The sequence below is a fragment of the Acartia tonsa genome, chromosome 10 (genome assembly GCF_053477335.1).
Source record: "Acartia tonsa isolate MP-2025a chromosome 10, ASM5347733v1, whole genome shotgun sequence".
Lineage (NCBI taxonomy): Eukaryota > Metazoa > Arthropoda > Copepoda > Calanoida > Acartiidae > Acartia > Acartia tonsa.
The window spans coordinates 35,090,073-35,108,535 of NC_137269.1; the positions used below are offsets into that span (position 1 = coordinate 35,090,073).

The window sequence follows — 18,463 nt, forward strand, 5'->3', positions numbered from 1 at the left end:
AATTTTACATAGATTTTATGAAAAATTGTTTAAATACAGGATACTGTTTAAGGACATGTTTATGGAAAAGTTTTGTTCATGGTATTGTACCTTGTTGTCATAGAAATCAATATTCCAAAAAAAAACAGATGTATTGGATAGATATATCTTACAAAAAATTGTCAAAAAGTATTATCCCTGCCGAGCTGTTAAGTGTTAATTGTGGTGATAATTTTTTGTTTAATTATATATTTATCCCTTCTATGAAACAATAGGCATCTAGTCTTTCAATATCTCACTTAATTCTTTTATTCTTACCTATAAAAATATGAGCTTCGCTACTTATGGACATTAAGATTCTAGTTGGTAAATCTTTCTTGTTTTGTTATTGCAAATTGGATGAGGTCTTAACATTTATTTATCTAATGAAGCTTTGTTATATAAATCAATGCTTATTTATAATAAATCTTCTCTGTAAATTTCAAATAAGATGTCTATTAAAGTTTTAATTAATTGAATACGACTTTCTGTAGTAAATACGTTGAAGCTGTTTTCAGGACTTTTTTCTGCCTCGACGAGTAAAAATGAAAGATAATGTCAGGCTTTCCTTCTCTCAGACCCCTTCTCCCCACCTCTTCTCGTCCTTTTCCCTTTCTCTTGGTCGGTCTCTGTCCTGATATTTGTCTGCTGTATTAGAGGCTTCAACTGTCCTACCAACTTTGAGAAATATTTCCCCATAATTAAAATAAAATTTAACCTTAGAAAAGATTTATATTTATATCATAAAGAAGAAACATGCCTTGCATTTGTAATATCACCGCTAGACCAATCGTTTTCTGGAAAGTATATCCACTATTCATACATTGATGAAGCAAGCTTCCGAGGGGTTTTATCCCCCCCCCCCCCCCCCCACCACCACCCAACTCTCCTGTAAATGAACCCTCATATCAAAAGATGTACGGTAATCGAGTTTTGGTTGGGGAACATTTCTATTTTTAATAGTTGGGGCAACCTTTGAGAATACATTTGGTCACCATGGATAGTTACACTGAAAACACAAACCTCTAGAAGATGTTGATCTAAAAGTGATCCGGAAATAAATCTGGAAAAATCCACTTTTTTAGTGACAGTATTGGCTAATAGGGCTAAAGTGACCATTTAATAGGAATATAGAATGTTAGGTTGACCCTTGGGGCGAGTTAGTTTTTACAGGTAAAGTATTTTTTTCAGATTTCAGGTGAAAAAAAGATTTGAAGTGACGCAATATTTACGCAGAAATTTTGCTCTCAATACCGGTTTCTGAATTAGAAAGAAGGGAATTATATGTTTTATCAATAATTATATGGATGTATTATGTATGTAGCGAAGATACTTTATAATGTCCGAATGTTGGTCTGTCCTTCTGTCTGTCTGTAACAATTAGTCTTCTTTGTATAGGTAACAGAAAGTTCAAAATTACATTAGGTTTTTATTTAAATTCTATTTCTGTTTGACTGTTGCATACGTACCTACGTCTTTTTAAAACATGTTAATTTTTACCTTCTTTGACAACAACTTTTTATATTAGGTAATTATCTTATTCATCTGATTTGTGGAACAATGATTCCTAGGACAACAAGATACAATATTTTAAGCGAGGTATATCTATAATCAATCTCTCCAAAATGTAAGTATGTACAGAATCCTGAATAATTACGTAATTTTGTTCATACCTTTAAATCAATATTACGCTTATTAAGTTTTAATGACATTCTTTAAGTGTTCATGTTCGTTTGTTTTATCGTATGATTTCAGAGATTTGCTTTGGTTGATGTTGTCATCCTTGTTATTATAAGGCGAAGATTGTAAAAACAGGAATAAATAATCCATAAAATCAAAGCGAACAGTTCTAGATTGAATACATTTTCCTATTTGACCATATATTGAGTCCAAAAATAATACAAAAATACAATACAAAAAAGTAATAAAATAATAAAAAAATAATACAAAAAAATCTGTCTTTCAATAAACATAATATATCCCAAAATGAGTTTGACTTAAAGTGGACAATCGAAAATTTGTGGTATTACTTACAGAGTAGCTTTAATTTACATTTTTCGATAATCACTCAAATTTCATAGCGATGGGACAATTCTTTCATGCTTCAACGTACAATTAAACTTCCCCTATAACTTTAAGACAGGCTGCATAGTACATCTTTAAAAACAAATAAAAAAACAAGGATAATTTTATCCATAGGTTGTGTAACAAAAACAACTGCACTGATATTCCCCCCCGCCCAAATTTTACTTTTTGCTTCAAAATTAAGATATTTTGTGTTGGAGATAACTATTAACCAACCCAACCTTACGCCAACCCCCCTCCCCCCCCCCCCCCCAGCGAATTACTTTTGATTTAATTAAATTAATTAACCTCATTGCGCAGCCGCTAGTTAAATGAGTATAAAATGAAATATAGAGTAACATAGACGTCCAAGGGGGGGGGGTAACGGGGCGATTACCCCCTCAAACGATTTTGGGGGTGCCGTAGGCACTCCCAAAATTTTTTTCATATTATACACCCCTAAAATAAAAAATCTCTAATAAAAAAAAAATTTTGCGCGCTTCGCGCGCATTTTTAATACTATATATTTGATAAAACTTTAATTACCCCCCCAAAAAATTTTACCCCGGGGGTAAATTTTGGGGGGGGTAAACTAAATTTACCCCTGCCAACAGATTTCAGGGTGGGTAATTACCCCCCCCCAAAGCAAATTTTACCCCCGGGGTAAAAATTTGGGGGGCGTAAAAAAATTTGCGGCGCGCTTCGCGCGCAATTTTACCCCCCCCCCCAAAAAAAAATGAATTAACCCCCCCTTAAAAAATTTTTACCCCCCTCAAAAAAAAGCTTGGACGCCCCTGTAGAGTAATGGATATATTATTACTTGAAGGTTACACTGGAATTTCAAGTTTTCTAATAAAGTGAAACCCGTTGCTGGCTGAAAGAACTTCCTCCCATCCACCCCCTTTACCCCATCCCCTCCCCATATACTGGATAAACGAACTTACCAATAAATAATGTCCATATTAGTGACTTTAATTGACGATTATTTAACCCCTGTCATAATATTAACGTATTATATTCTATATCCGTTATAGAGGAGCTTTGCTAACAAGTATTTGATGTACTATTAGGTAGTCTTAGACATATTTACTTAAAATCTTCAGTTTTTTTCTATTCAAAATTTAGCTTGTAATTGTATGTCGACATTGAACTATACTAGAATAAAAAAATAGCTCATGCCTGGAGGTGATAGGTTCTAATCTCTCATCCACACTGCCTCATAACTGAAGTTTCTTAGATGCGAGACTCTTCTATAATATATGTCAGTAAGCTACCTTTGAGGCAAGTGTAAATTTTTCGGCTGCTATTTAAAATAGACGGCTGAACTATTTTGATAACCTATGCACAACTACTCTATAAATCACTTGGTCTGTTGGTCTCTCAGCATAGACGTCCAAGCTTTTTATTTGGGGGGGGGGGTAAAAATCGTTTGTGGGGGGGGGGGGGGGGGGTAATCGCCCCATTACCCCCCCCCCCCTAGAGACGTCTATGTCTCTCAGTACTGATATTGAAAACATAAACTTTTATAGGAAATATACTTTTATCTCAATTTAACCAAATTAAGACCGCTCACATTTTAAAGATTTAAAAAGAAAAAGTAAAAAAAAAATTTTTGGGGGGGTAATTTTTTTTATGGGCGATTTCTCTTGGGAGGGTGGTTTTACCCTCCCCTAAAATAGTTATAAACCTTCAAAGGACGTTTGAGAATCTAACCTGTTAAGGGGAACCCGATCGGGTTGCGGTTAGCGAGATCATTCGGTACAAACAGACAGACAGACAAACAGACACACAGACAGACAAAAAACACACACCCTATTACTTTATAAGGATTTCAGTCTATCTGTCTAATATACTACATATATTTGTTCTTGCTTTCATATTTATTAGGCTTCGCTACTTATTGATGTTGTCATCCTTTTTTCTGAATAAACTTTTTATCTATGTTCCATATTTAACAGTTAGGGAGTTGAATCCATTTTTATAGAAGCAGAACTATAATCTATGATTATGGTTTGGACCCTCTAAAACTGTAATCTACCCTTTCACTTTCCCCTCTCTTGGTGAAGATATCTTCAACGCTGATACGATTTTTGAAATGTAAGATTCCACTTTTGCCTCTCTTGGTGAAGATATCTTCAACGCCAATACGATTTTTGAAATATAAGATTCCACTTTCAATAGAGGCGAAACTGGAATCATGGTTTACATTTTTAATATCTATGTTTCTGTAATCTTTCATTACTTTTTTAACATCGACATAATAGAAATGTACCATACTATTTTAAAATTATGTCAATTGTGAAAAAAGTATAGATTTTATATATAATTTAAACATCGTTGTATATTCTTAATTAAATAAACAAAACATACAAAGAGCGTATAAAAGATGTTTTGTTTATTTTTAAAAAAATACTTTAAAAAGTGTATCAAATGAGTATTCAAAACTATTTTAAGAAAGTCGTTTATTAATTAATTCAATTGTATATATTTGTAATTTTTTGTTTAATTTTTTTCATCTTAATATTTCCCTAGTAATCTCTCACTTACTCATTTAAAGTATAAAAAAATTTACCATCAAAAACAGACAATGCAGCGTTCAAATAAAACCAAGAGACATTTAGAATCCATTGAGAACGAAATACTAGCTGCTCCTTCTTGGCAGATATTTCATTTTCAAGATTTGAGGTGAAAACACCAAAATTCAACGAATATACAAGGCAATTCTACTTTGAATACAGGAAGATAAGATGTGCTTCTGTAAATTGTGCTCAGTATACTTTTAGATAATTTTGTAACAAAAATAAAAACTTATTAATGTGAAATCAATGCAGCAGTTGTGATTTGACTTGAATTTGGTTAACTTGTCTTTGTGTTTTATTTGGTTTCTTTTTGATCTTAAACATTAAGGTATAGAATTCTTAACCCTTACAGATCGGGGGGGGGGGGGGCTCAAAGAGCCCCCCCCCCTCTAGTTTTTTCAATCTCATTTTTTTTGTAGGTAAAATGGAGAGCTGTAACTTCATGACTTTTTAAGTTTAGTAATTATACGTCGGCAAGAGTTGATTTTATTAGGATATCTGGTCTGTGTCGGTCGTGGTGTCCGGTCAAAGTCGGTTGGGTAGCAAAAAAAATTAGAAAAAATTCTAAATAAATCTTAATTTCTACATTATGACTTTTGTGTATAAGGTAGAAACCTAAAATTTTTTTGGTGAATACTTAGATATCAATGACCTTCTGAGAAAAGTGGTGTTCTGACCGTTTGACCGCTCCCTGACCGACTTTATGACTGATTTTTGTCCGGCTTTTACTACAGATATAAATCATGACTATCGTGGCTTCTATCACAGCTAGAGACCTATAATTTTTTTTGGTAAATCCTTGAGCAATAATAAACAGATAAAAATATTAATTGGCGCCGCCAACCGCCGTTTTACCGCCGTAACCGCCAAAAATGGCGGTTTCAGTTATTTGCCGTTTTTCGGCGATGATCAGAAAAAGTAATTTTTTTGTTATGAAAAATAAAAGTTCGTCCTAAAATTTGGTCATCCTAGCTGCAAAATTGGCCGCTCTACAGCGGTTTAAAATTTAGCGGCTGGCCGCTAAAAAGCGGCTAAGGAGCGGTCTGACTGCTATGACTAGAAAAAGTAATTTTCACTAAAAATACACATGAACCACAAAAAAAAAATTTTACGTCTTTATCTGTACCAGGAGCCGAGATAGAGGGGGGGGGCTCAAAGATCATTAAGGTGGGAATTGGGGCCCGATCTGTAAGGGTTAACAATCTAGCTAAGTTATTCGTAGAAATATGTAAAAATTTTGACAGGAAAGAGATAAAATTTGCACTTCTTAAGACAAAGATAGTTTTTTAGAAATCATATGTTTGAAAAATTCCTTTGCTGTATTACTGGAATGATTCATAAATAACAAAAAATAAACAAAGGTGTTTATCTGCTAGATTTAAGTTTAAGTTGATGGATCATAGGACCAGTTTAACCAAATCGATATCCTTTTTCAATTGTGCTAATATATGACTCTACAGGTTATCTGATTCTTGACTGAAGGATAAATATTTCTATATTTTTATATATATTTCTAATAAACTGCTAAGTAACAAATTGTAATTAATCTGTTTCTATTAAAATTTTTTGAATTAAATTCATTAATAAATGGAAGACCAACTATTAAAGGAATCCTGCAAGAAATACCTCTCTTTAACTGCTAAAAGCCTGCCATAAGTTTACCCAATACAAAAATTTAAAGCCTCCAGCTTCAAAAATAAAAAGTTAAAGAAGTATCAAAATTATCATTTTAGTACAATTAAAATTTTGAAAGTTTTTCATTGCTAATAATAAAATTTTCATTATCAAAATACGTCGTCTGGAAGCAAAATTAATAGCTTATCTTTGTCAATAACTTAGACTGCCAGTAACTGATAACACACAGTGGGATCAAATGTCAAATACTTGGACATTAAGAGTAGACAAAAGTAAACTTCAATAAATAGGCTTGTATTTATAGTAATGGTGTAATTTCTTTTGCTTTAACTCAGAAATAACATAAATTTTGCTCCTGTTAACTTCTAATTTGCATTTGGTAATTATGTCTAGCTGTTTTGGAGGAGCAAAGCTACCCTATTTTTAAAAAATTTATAAACCTTCATAACTAAGGTTAGGATAGGAATTTTTTAACAAAATCAACGTCTATGTAAATATTTCTTCAATGCAAACAATGTTTGTAAACAAGAATATAGTGGCAGGTGCACCCAGTTTGAGTCCTGGCATTTTTAGGTAGGCCCAGAATAAGTAAAATAGGAGACTTGTAAGGCATGTTTTCAAATATTTTTTTACAGATATAAACACCAATAACATAATTTTCAAAACACTTTTGATTTTGTGCAATACCTTTATTCTAAGTGTAGTTATGTTCATTTAAAGTTTGTATAAGAATATACACATATTTACTTATATTATTTTCTCTCAGAAAATGCATATTGCTCTTTCTCTCTCATGCATATATAAGGTTTTGCAAGTATTATAAAAAATCCCCCAAATTGAATTTCTGCTGGATCAAAACCAGTTAGAAATACAAATTTTAAAAGAAAACATAAAAATAAAAATAAAAGTATTTATAAAACATCTTTATTTAACGACTCCTTTATCCCTTAAATGTCCATTAAAACTGTGGGAACGGCAAAAATAGTTAAAAAACACGCCATCAGCGGCAAATAACGGCGAAATGGTTCGCCAGAGGCAAATAATGCAGAAGTAAAGAAAGATCCGCCTCCAAAAGTTTTAAAATATTGCAGAGATGACTTTGGGCTCTAAAATGACTCCTTCCCCCTCTAACGGGGGAAAATTTGAAATGAACAAGAACAAAATTATTCAAGTCATGCAATATAAAATGCTTATTTACCCAAAAACGGCTGGGAGGGCGCACATATTGAAAACTGTTTTTATACACAATACATGTTGCATATTAATATTACTATTGCAAAAACCCCGCCCTCCTGGCCGTTTTTGGTTAAAATGGATAAAACTGATTTTTTTGGGTTAAAAATCTTTATATTTTTGGTGAAATTTTCTTACAAAATGTCAATTTACACGCCAAAAATTTTTTTTTTTTTAATTTTTCTTTAATTAGACAGTTGTACAGGTATCTGAAAAGTACCTCAACCAAAAAATATTTTTATAAGATGAACATAAATCTATTTTTTATTGCTTTGAAAAAAGTGGGTAAAAAAATCTGGAAAATCATGAAAACTGACAAGAAGTTTTCACTGCCCTTTTTAAAAATGGCATAAATCCACCAAAAATTATTTTTTTTTTAAATTTCTTTTCTAGCTGTCTACTTACAGCCATTATTAGGTCCTAGGATAGATAAAAGTTGATTTTAAATTTTTTAGATGTCCCACTTTTTGTCAAAAGATCCCACTGTGTAACATTCTTAAAATAAAACACCCTTTTTAAAAGTCAAAATGCCTTTTAAAAAATTTGTTTAAAATTGCGTTTGAAAGCGTAAAATCAAAGCGGGAAAAAATGAAACTAATGTAAGTAATACAGATGCTCAGCTGTGATTGGTTGTTCAGCAGACTTAGCATTGACTCAGACTTCTGATTGGCTAGAAATCCTAAAGGCTGGCATTCTCACGCTACATTACTCTCAATAAAACGCGAATTAAACTGATTTTTTTTAATGATTTTGACTATAAAGAAAGGTGTTTTTATTGTAAAAATGTTATCAGTTACTGGCATCCTAAGTTTCTCCCAAAAATAAGCTTATAATTTTCTAGGCGATGTATTTTAATAATGAAAATTTTATTATTAGCAATGAAAAACTTTCAAAATTTTCATTGTACTAAAAATATGATTTTGAAATGTCTATAACTTTTTTATTTTTGAAGCTGGAGGCTTCAAATTTTTTGTATTGTGTCTACTCGTGGCAGTCTTTTAGCAGTTAAAGTGGTTTATTTCTTGCATGGTTCCTTTAAGGGTATTAATTTGCCTTTGCTACAAGTAACTTTTTCTTATTTAAAGTTCTCTTCTATATTAAACTACTGTAAAGCTTTCCACTCAAAAACAAAAACAGTGTGGTAATATCTTAATATATGGAGGTATAGATTCTTCTAAGTGTGTTCTACTGTACTTTCACAAGACTTTAACTGGAATAATTATACTGAAGCTGGTATGTTTGATGGCAATAAGCCCCAACCTACAGCATCTATAAGTTCTTGTTCCAGATATGGTTGAATCAAACAGCAACTTTTGATTTATATTTGATCTAAGTAAGTAAAATTTTTTTGGATAGTGTCTAAATACAAAGCAATTTGATTGTTTCAGTTCTTTAGACACCCAGAAATTCATTGAAGATCTCAATCATGTAAACATTGCCACAGCACATCAAAAGCAAGTCTTGTAGTTAAAGACCCCTTTTCTAACATAGTTTTTTTTTCAAAAGGTTTTCATGGTACAACTTTAAAGTTAAAGCTTTCTTTAATAAACGTGAATTTCTAGGAGAAACAGAAATTCAATTGGTAATAAAGCTGAGGTTTAAGTCAATTTGGCCAGCAATCTTTGTTTATTGATGGTAACTTAGATATTGTATGTAATCATGCAATTTTACTAAAAGCTAGATGAACTTTTGGGTCTGTCAAATTTTTTTTCAAGCTAGCTAGGCAAAATCTTCTACATGGATTCTATCTTATACTTTTTCTTCTTTGAAGCTAACAATGAAAATTATTGCTTATTTGACTTATATACCAAATCATGCTATTTATTGATAACTTATTTATAAGCATTCAATCAAGATTACTGCTTATTTTGCTAATAACCAAATCATGCTTCTTTTTATTGGATAAATTACTTATAAAAGTAGAATGATGTCCATCTGTCCGTCTGTTCCTTAAGATCTAGGTAACCACTTAACCGATTGGATTCTACTCTTCAGGGTATATACATATTAGTCATGTGGTGGTTTTAAGCTATTTTCTTGGGGGGGGGGGGTGGGACACCCCCAACCCCCCCAAAAATGAAAATTCCCCCCCCTCCAGAAAAAAAAATTTTCTTGGGAACACATTAGACTAGGAGCAGCACCAGTAGTACTTTTTTTTATTATCTCTTGGGGCAAAGCCCCTAGAGGCTAGGGGCGAAGCTGCTAGTTACATATAAGCAATTAATGAAAATTATTATTTATTTGGCTTATATAACAAATTATGCTATTTTTGATAAATTACTTACAGGTAATCAATGAAAAACATTGCTTATTTGGCTTATATCAGTCAAATCTTAATTGTTTCATAAACTGCTTACAGGAAGGAAGGGATTAATTATTACTCCTCCTCCTTTTTCTTCACTTCAAAATTATATAAGCCATTTTTACTATAAATGACTGAGTATTTAAAGTGTGCTACCTTTTTATATGTTTTAATATTATTTGGCCACATTTTGGTCAAAAATGCTCACAAATCAGACCTTTTTTGACCAAAGATACTCAAATGGTTCCTTTACAAGCCCAATCAATCAGTTTTAAGATATCTTTATATTTCAAAGAAAATACTAAAAAGAATTTGGGTGTTTCCTTTCAAATTTTTTAAAATTGATAAAAAAAATTCCTAAGAGGATAATGCCGTTTCCTTTTATATGCACAGATACCAAAAAATCAACAGAAAAAATACTTATTTTTACTTTTCTCTCAGCGATAATAATTAGCCAAATAAGTAAAATAAAATCATGCATGGTATATTTATCTTTTCTTAGACAAAGATTATTTTAAATGTGCATTTATTTCAAACCAATGAAAATTCAAACTGAAGTACAAAATAGAATCCAGAAATTTAGCCTGTCTATTTTGGCTTTCATTGTAGGTTGATTGAATTTATGTACAGGTAATTCTTATCTCAGGATTCTTTAAAACTGTAAATAATGGTAAAGGACGATGAAATATTAATTATCCTTGCCAAACTATTTCTTTTTTATGTAAAAAGGTATGATAACCAATCTGCCATTGTCCTATCACTCTCAGATAATGTTTAACTTTAAATGTTATATGTTACTAGTAACTTCGCCCCTAGCCTTTAGGGGCTTCGCCCCATGAGGTAATGGAAAGCCAACCCTCCTAAAAGAACTTTTTAGAGTTATATTTTTGTTATAAAAATTAATCCACCCCTACCCCACAAAAATTTGCCTCCCCCTATTTGCAGGGCTAAAATGGCAGGTGGGTAACTTAGGGGGGTTTTGTTGGTCCCTAGATAGGGCCTAGCTATAATTCTAATTGCTATAAGGGCTAATTTCTTCTATACAGCCCTCCCTGTACTCTGTACAGGTCAACACAACCAGAAGTCATGGGGGCAACTCTATGTGCAATGAGTTGCTTAGAATTATAGCTAATACTAAATAAAATCTTAGGGGGCAATGATATGTCTAAATATAGCAATAATTATCTAATCAACTCTTATGCTGAATAGATGGCAAAGACAATAATAACAGGTAAATATCTAATCAACTCTTTTGTTGAATAGATGGCAATGACAATAATAACAGGTGGATATCTAATCAACTATTTTGTTGAATAGATGGCAATGAAAATAATAACAGGTGGATATCTAATCAACTCTTTTGTTGAATAGATGGCAATGACAATAATAACAGGTGGATATCTAATCAACTATTTTGTTGAATAGATGGCAATGACAATAATAACAGGTGGATATCTAATCAACTATTTTGTTGAATAGATGGCAATGACAATAATAACAGGTGGATATCTAATCAACTCTATTGTTGAATAGATGGCAATGACAGTAATAACTAAATATCTAATCAACTCTTTTGTTGAATAGAGGGCAATGACAATATTTAATAAAGTCAACTATTTGTTATCCTATCCACAATGGAAAGACTAAGACCTTATGTATTACTTTCAATTCTGTGGAAGATTAAGCTTCAATGTATGATAATTTCAACATTTATTTAAAAGTATTGATATAAGAATATAACAATTACATACAGCAACATATTTAAACTTAAAAGTTTAGTCTAAATTATGCAGTATGTAGACAGTGCTAGGCATGTCTGATCTTTATGAAAGTTAGGCCTAGTGTTAGGCATGTCTGATCTTTATGAAAGTTAGGCCTAGACTGTGTAGTGGCATTCTTTTCATGGCAAGATCCTGGTTCTCTCTCCAACCCACTCTACTTACCCCCCCCCCCACTCTCTCTTTTGTCTTGCACACAAGTTTAGCCAGACTGCATAATAAAGGATAAACTTTGCAAAAATATATAAAAAATATTTTTGCATAGAATTATTCTATTACTACTAAATATTTAAAGATTTACTTTATTTAGAATATATTAGTATGAAAATATTTATCATATTTACCCCTCACATACAGCATGATATTTTAGCAAGGTAAGAGGTGGTTATACAAAATAACATGTTAAAACTTTTTTGCACACTACATAGAAAATAATGTGTAACATAAAATTTCCCCCAAAAATGTAATAGACAATTCCTGGGAGGAATTCTGTACACATTGGTAAAAAAAACCTTTTTTGCATACTACATAGAAAATATTGTGTAACATAAAATTTCCCCCAAAAATGTAATAGACAATTCCTGGGAGGAATTCTGTACACATTGGTGAAAAATTATTATTATTTGTTGATTAAATATAAACCCATCACTTTTTTTTTTTTTTTTGTTTGTTTATTTTTTCTTCAATTTTTTATACATTATATATCTATTGATACATTTGATACACAATACCTTTTATCATATTAGGATATATGGTAAAATTTTTTTTATAAAAATTGTAAGAGAATTTTGCAAAACTTTACTACCAAATCTTTTGAATTTGCACTGTTTTACTAAGTATAAAAAGAAATGTGATCTTTTACAAACAAATCTTTTACTGATTCTACATTAGTGTTATTGTTATTTTTTATTTAAGATAAGGACTAAATTATACCGCAAAAATAATTTTTAGAAACATGAATACAATTTAAGTATAAGAATTCTTCTTTTTCACATGTAATTGTTTGTTTATGTAGGAGTTTACTTTGTGTAGCAGATGTTTTTTTTTTTTTTTTTTTTTTTTTTTTTTTTTTTTTTTTTTTAAATGAAGGCAATTCAGCTTTAATTAGAAGGTAAAGATTAAAAATCAGGACTAAAAAACCTAAGCAAGTTTGACAAATAGTGTCAGGATAAACAGGAACCCAAGGAAGATAAGAAGCTTTGCATCTAAAACAGAAAACTCCAACCTTACATGAATATTATCAGACCACTTCCACCTGTTCTGTACAATTAGAATCTGGTTCAAGGAATCCAGGTAGTTGTTAAACAGATTTAAATCCAGAAGAAAGCCAGGTATGACCAGAGATGTACTTTTTCTTAAGTATCTGCAATCAGTGGGCAAAATAAGTCCACTTGCAGTGCTCCTCTACCTGTTCTTGTACAATAAGGATACAGTTAACGGAAATAAGGTAGATATTTTACAGATTTAAATCCAGAAGAAGGGCCAAGTATGACCAGAGCTGTATGTTTTCTTCAGTTTCTGCAATAAGATCACTTGCAGTACTCTTTTACCTGTTCTTGTATAAGAAAAATCCAGTTAAGATAAATCTGGTAGCTGTTATACAGATTTAAATCCACAAGAAGGGCCAGGTATGACTGTAGGCGTAAGTCTCCTTCAGTTTTTGCTTTGGGTGGGGTAGGTCTTTGGAACCAGTTTGTCAGTTGGGTTAAACTTCTTGCACATATCTCTGTTAGGTAAAATGCTTAGATAATTACATCCTTTCAATTCAATCATACCTGTGAGTAAAAGCCAATGCCTAAGTCTGCTTTGAATGAAATTGTCTTTGTGTTCTTTCTTTTCACTAAACATTTTTATACTACTTTGAATATTACTATATCCCTTACTAACTAGGTCAGATTTGAAAACCAAAGAGAGACCTTAATATCTCTCTGACTCTCAAAACAGTCAAAAACGTAAAATTTTAGAATATTTGTCTTAATCTGAAATTTAAAGAAATATTTCAACATTTCTTCAAATCTCAAACATGTACAATACTACTATTTTCTTACTAAATAGGTCTAATTTGAAAACCAAAGAAATACCACAATATTTCTCTGACTATCAATAAAGTACAGCTTTATCATATCTTAATGTATTTATATATTTTCTGTTATTTTTTTATGTTTCTGTGCTTTAAACTTTATAAGTTTATTATTAAAAAAAATATTTTTGCTTTTTTAAAAAAAAATATATATATCTATGATTCAATCTAAAAAATTTTTATTACCAATTATTACAAGATTTAAAATTACATAAGTATTAAAAGATAACATGAAATTACAACATCATAATACATATATACTGCAGTTTCATAATTTTTACATATTTTATGCTATTGTGATTTTACAATAATATTATGAAATAATTAAAAGTACTTTAACTTTACACATATTTACTGCAGTTTTAAAAAATTTTACATATGGTAAATCATAGATATAAAAATAAGTGGATGCTTGTAGAACATTTGATTTATACCTACCATAATAAGAAATTTTAAAAAATAAAAACATCCATAAAAATTATTTTGATTGCCAAGGTAGGTATTTCAGGACAAAGGCCTGAACTAAAATTAAAACTATTTGATCTATTCAAAGATCATGTGGTCATCAATGAAATTTTCAATAACAAATATTTTTCAGCAAATATGTAAATGCTTAATAAATGATGAGATAATCTCATTCATTATTCAAAAGCACATTTAGTAATTTTTACTGTACATTTGAAACCATTAATTTTGAATTATGGTTGCATTAAAATTTATTTTGAAAGTGTGTTATTTTACACTTGAATAGAAAAGAATGATGTTGATCTCCTTCATAAAACATTTTCTTATGTCATCTGTAAATTTGAAGGATGTGATTCTTGTCTAGAGACTGATGATTATTTAATACTTCACTATTCATGAAGAGGGAAATCTAGAGACTGATGATTATTTAATACTTCACTATTCATGAAGAGGGAAATCTCACCCTCTGTTTGAAAAAAAAGCAAAAAAAAATTTTTAAAGGTATCTCTTAAAAAATTTTTTGAGGTAAAAGAGATATAATAACCATTGCCATAATCTCTCCTGTATAGCAATCTGTTTTGAGTTTGCATAACTGAAAGCATTGCAGGTGATGTTATTTTGACCTCTTGAGATTATAGTTACACACAGAGTAGCCAAACTCACTTCTATTAAGTCTATTTTATAAATAATTTAGCATCCTTGTAGGACCTCTTTTTTAAAAAAGGCACACTTTTTATGTGTTTTTTGTTAGCATCCTTTTAGGACCTCTTTTTAAAAAAGGCACACCTTTTAGGTGTTTTTTGTTATGTTTATCCCATTAAGGATATATCTTGACCTTTGTTGTAAGAAGTTTTTCAGGTTTAGATACTGAGTGTATTAGGTCTCCTTTGGTTTTGGCATGATGTTCTACTCAATCATAAATCATCATTATCATTGCCAATTATCTCTTATCATTATTTATCTCTTCTTTGTAGAGCATAGGCCATGTACAATGGTTCTCCCAGTTTTCTTTGGATTTTGGCATGACTTAGGCATTGTTGAGCTTTTCTTTTCTATCATCAACTGTCTTCATCCTTGCCATCTCTTTTGTAGAGCATAGGCCATGCACAATGGTTCTAAGGCATTGTTAAGAGATGAGATTTTGTCATCACCTCATTATAGCCATTTATCTCTTTTTAGAGCATGGGTCATGCACAATGGTTCTCCAATTTCTTTGGATTCATCTCTTTTTGTAGAGCATAGGCCATGCACAATGGTTCTAAGGCATTGTTGAGAGATGAGATTTTGTCATCACATCATTATTGCCATTTATCTCTTTCAGAGCATGGGCCATGTACAATGGTTCTCCAATTTCTTTGGATTCATCTCTTTTTTGTAGAGCATAGGCCATGCACAATGGTTCTAAGGCATTGTTGAGAGATGAGATTTTGTCATCACATCAATATTGCCATTTATCTCTTTTTAGAGCATGGGCCATGTACAATGGTTCTCCAATTTCTTTGGATTCATCTCTTTTTTTGTAGAGCATATTCCATGCACAATGGTTCTAAGGCATTGTTGAGAGATGAGATTTTGTCATCACATCATTATTGCCATTTATCTCTTTTAGAGCATGGGCCATGTACAATGGTTCTCCAATTTCTTTGGATTAATCTCTTTTTTTGTAGAGCATAGGCCATGCACAATGGTTCTAAGGCATTGTTGAGAGATGAGATTTTGTCATCACATCAATATTGCCATTTCTTTCTTTTAGAGCATGGGCCATGTACAATGGTTCTCCAATTTCTTTGGATTTATCTCTTTTTTGTAGAGCATAGGCCATGCACAATGGTTCTAAGGCATTGTTGAGAGATGATATTTTGTCATCACATCATTATTGCCATTTATCTCTTTTTAGAGCATGGGCCATGTACAATGGTTCTCCAATTTCTTTGGATTTATCTCTTTTTTTGTAGAGCATAGGCCATGCACAATGGTTCTAAGGCATTGTTGAGAGATGAGATTTAGTCATCACATCATTATTGCCATTTATCTCTTTTTAGAGCATGGGCCATGTACAATGGTTCTCCAATTTCTTTGGATTCATCTCTTTTTTTGTAGAGCATATTCCATGCACAATGGTTCTAAGGCATTGTTGAGAGATGAGATTTTGTCATCACATCATTATTGCCATTTATCTCTTTTTAGAGCATGGGCCATGGACAATGGTTCTCCAATTTCTTTGGATTTATCTCTTTTTTGTAGAGCATAGGCCATGCACAATGGTTCTAAGGCATTGTTGAGAGATGAGATTTTGTCATCACATCATTATTGCCATTTATCTCTTTTAGAGCATGGGCCATGTACAATGGTTCTCCAATTTCTTTGGATTCATCTCTTTTTTGTAGAGCTTAGGCCATGCACAATGGTTCTAATCAAGAAAGAGATTTAATATTCCCTCTAAAATTTTGGTTAGGATGTTTTATCCCTGAGAGAGGTAATAGTTTTCCTTTAAATGTATGTACAGTGATAGGATATCTAATCATATCTATCTCTAAAACAGTTCAATTAAAAAATAAATATATCAAACCTTTTGTAAAATTATTTGAAAAGGTATCTTTTATACATGAATAAGATACTTTGCTGCATTAAACCAAAATCTTTTTCTTTGATTTTCTTTTCAGCTTCAAATAGTTTTTTCTGTAATATTCTTCAAAGTTTCCTTCATTGACTATGTTCAATTTTTGTTCTAAATTTTTTGGTTGTTTAGTATTTAGATTATCTTTCAAGTAGTATTTCATGTTTTTAACCATAAATCTTTTTATTTCTACCCTACTAGGATAATCTTCTTTGCCATCGTTGTGAAGCATTTCAAACACTGGTTTTAATGATTTATCCAGACATATGTCTACTAGAAATTTATTCAATAGATCTTAGACGATGGAAATTTGAAACTGTCGGGTCAATATTTCTTTAATATTCCCCCTAGTTTCTAACTGTCCAAAGACGTTTATAACAATTAGGGAAAGGGTTGAATTTGGACAGGAAACCTAAATATTAAAATCTTTTCTAAATTTATACGATCCTGAAAGTTAATATTTACTGATATTTTCCAATAAATTTTTTCGTTTCGTCAAAATTTGGAAAAATAGCCAATATGGCTGTCTAGAAAAAACACGAAACCTCTACACCTAATATTTTCTCAGTATTTACATAAATAAAAACGAAAATGTCTATAATATGTTAAAAGTAAACCTATAGAAACTAACTTTTGAAGCGAAGCTATTTCTGATTTATTTACATAAATAAAAACGAAAATGTCTATAATATGTTAAAAGTAAAACTATAGAAACTAACTTTTGAAGCGAAGCTATTTCTGATTTATTTACATAAATAGAAACGAAAATGTCTATAATATGTCTATGTCTATAATACGATGCGATAAATATCTATTTTCTGAAGCAACATAAAAGATAGACAGACAAAAATCAAAATGTATTTCCGTGAGAAATTAAATCTTGTTGTTTATCTCCCTCCCCCACCCCTCCTTCTAACTAACCATTACTACCAATCTAATGAAATTCTCCCCTCTTTTTATAAGGTTTTAATTTAACACCTGCATTTATAATATGTGTATGACCGGAAAGTAAAAACGATTTCTTACAGATTTTTCTTTCTCATAAATTTAAATGATTTCTATTTCAAATATTATTTTTTCAAGATTATATTAAAATAGTATTAAACACAATTTTACGGATATAGGATGTATGTACAATTATAATTTCTACTAAGAGTAAGAGTTATCAAAAATATAGTAAAGACTTATTTAAGCTTTAAGTGTATGACCGGAAAGTACTTAAAATCTTAAAACCACGTTAAAACCATCGCAAATACGTCGTATGATGACCGGAAGAAAAAATTAACTGTATTAACGTATTAACGTAAAACGATTATATATATAGTTATACTTAATAAATTTATATTTTATATCATAAAAATTCAAATCTTAAAACCACGTTAAAACCATCGTAACTCTCGTAACTTAGAAACCAACTCACACAACGTAACTCAACTAACCTGAAAAGGGGGCGGAGATTTATATAAATATCCCAGTTCCGGTCAAGTAAAGTTTAGTTTATTCTAATCTTTATTCCAGTCAGCATCAAATTCATTCAACAGTCTACTCTACGCCAGTAATTTTATTCATTCTTCATTTTATAAATTTATATTCATATTTATATTCATCAACATATTTATATTCATCAACATGCCTGTAACCAGGAGGCAAGCTCTTGCGGCGGCTAATCGTCAAGCAAGAGCAAACGCTGCC

The 18,463-nt window shown here is 31.1% G+C and overlaps 1 protein-coding gene across 1 annotated transcript in view; it reads left to right on the forward strand.

Annotated features, from left to right (window-relative positions):
- Window positions 1–1,022: 1,022 nt before the first annotated feature.
- The window catches only part of NFAT (nuclear factor of activated T cells 3), a 109,300-nt gene continuing 91,859 nt past the window's right edge, over window positions 1,023–18,463 (forward strand). The window contains exon 1 of the mRNA XM_080174478.1: window positions 1,023–1,191. The gene's annotated coding sequence lies outside the window, so the exon portion shown is untranslated. The remainder of the gene's footprint in view (window positions 1,192–18,463) is intronic.